We start from the raw sequence: 1,941 nt of genomic DNA, 5'->3' as shown, positions 1-1,941 counted from the left end.
CGTCGACATCTGGTAAACATCCTGCCCGGAGAATAGGATCTGCGTGTGGCGAGATACGGGACAGAAACCGTTGGAATGTTTACTGCCACGTGCCGCTACAAATCTTTCTTTTAAGGAGAGCTATAGGGTTACTCAATGCCTTTGTTAGATGGAGAGTTCGTCCCGTTGACCGCGGCCACGTTCGGCGACTAATCGTCACCTTGAGTCCAAGCTCATTGTCACAAGTCTCAAACAAATACAATTGGGTAGAATGACGGCAAATCGTTTAATTACAACTGTAGATTTTAATTACAATGTTTCTATGGATTTACCCGAGGTTTCGGAGGGAAGGCATCGGTGTCCTCTTATCTCCGACATATACTTGGACAATTCATTTCAAACTATTATCATTATTATTTCATATTCACTTTTATACAAAGCTAGATTTTCTAAATCCTTGGGAGATTGGTTACAATCGAAGAACGCGCACGCTCTTGAGAAAGAATACCTTGGGAAGATTCACTCAGAATGGTAGGAGGAGGAAGCAGGTATTTCGAACCCAAATAAAATATATATAACAACTACTACATTTATTATTATTATTATAAATTTTTTTAAATATCAATAAAATTTACTAACAGATAACATAGGTAGATTTAAGAAAGAATAATTTAAAAATTCCAGAATGTCGATCCAAAATGCAACAACTCGAAGAAAAGAAAGCTTCGCTTGGGTTCCTTCGATGGTTTTCCAAAGACGACTCGATTCGTGCAATTTTAAATTTTGCCAAGTATCCATACCTAATAATAATAATAATAATAATTTGCCAAACGGTAGAACAATGTACCTTAGAGTATGATCTACCACGTGGAACTTTGATAGATGAGTGTTGGATTTGCCGATGAAAGAATAGTTAGTTGATTAATTACCTTGAATGTCGTGGTTAAGTTGGTTTTGTAACAACAACAGAGTAAGTCCTTACCATGGTGCGCGTACAAAATATTTAATTTAAAAAGCGTTGCAGAGAATATTCTTCCGCCATACTCCAAGGCATCATCTTCTTGCTGATAATGATGATGGTGATAAAAATGAAAATAATATGAAAGATAATGATAATATCGTTGTAAGGCTCTCGATGCCAGAGAGGGATCTCTTATGATTCTTTATGATACGATGCAAGGTAAGTAAGTAAAAAAAGTTTCTTACAGACGTGGCAAAATAATAGTACTTAAACATCTCTAATATCGTATATTATATTTCTGTAATTGCTTGGCAAATTTAGTTACACAATTACCGTAACGAATTATCATCAGGTACAACAACTTGAGAGAAAGTAATTTATAACATAGATAGATAAATAGATAGATAGATAGTTAAAATAGAATATAAGTGAATGTGAATTTCATCTTATTATTATTAGTTACATAATTACTAGACTTTCTTCTACTATAATTTTTCTTTTTTCCTTTCTTTTTTTGTAGGTGCCAATGGGAACATTGCGTGGTTTAAGAAAACATATAACTTCGTAGACAGCATAAATTGTAGAAACAATGAATATTTTATCATCATCATTAGCCTCGTTAAGTATAAAGAAATAAATAAATAATATCCATTGGAAAATTTTTTTCAGAAAATTAGCAGGATTTGTAAATTAAAATCTTGGTCTATAACATAATGTAACGTAATACGATATAATATTATAACAATATAAATGAAAAATATTACGGTAGAAAATTGAATTTTGCTTTCATATTTTTATTTTAAATTACGAGTTGCTTGTATTTCATATATATGTATATGTCGGAGATAAGAGGACACCGGTGCCTTCCCTCTGAAACCTCGGGAAAATCCATAAAAACATTGTAATTAAAATCTACAGTTGTAATTAAACTATTTGCCGTCATTCTAACCAATTGTATTTGATCGAGACTTGTGACAGTGAGCTTGGGCTCAAGGCGACAA

At 33.0% G+C, this 1,941-nt stretch overlaps 1 long non-coding RNA gene across 2 annotated transcripts in view; it reads left to right on the top strand.

The window, feature by feature from the left end:
* The window catches only part of LOC117151989, a 3,555-nt gene extending 1,909 nt beyond the window's left edge, over positions 1-1,646 (top strand). For both annotated transcript variants that reach the window (XR_004462185.1, XR_004462184.1), the window contains exons 2-6: positions 424-527; positions 664-769; positions 817-915; positions 996-1,159; positions 1,461-1,646. This is a non-coding gene — a long non-coding RNA (uncharacterized LOC117151989). The remainder of the gene's footprint in view (positions 1-423; positions 528-663; positions 770-816; positions 916-995; positions 1,160-1,460) is intronic.
* Positions 1,647-1,941: the final 295 nt, after the last annotated feature.

Source organism: Bombus impatiens, unplaced genomic scaffold (genome assembly GCF_000188095.3).
Source record: "Bombus impatiens unplaced genomic scaffold, BIMP_2.2 scf_0581, whole genome shotgun sequence".
NCBI lineage: Eukaryota > Metazoa > Arthropoda > Insecta > Hymenoptera > Apidae > Bombus > Bombus impatiens.
The sequence above is the reverse complement of the archived record's forward strand: the minus strand, read 5'-3'. Positions and strand labels throughout refer to the sequence as shown.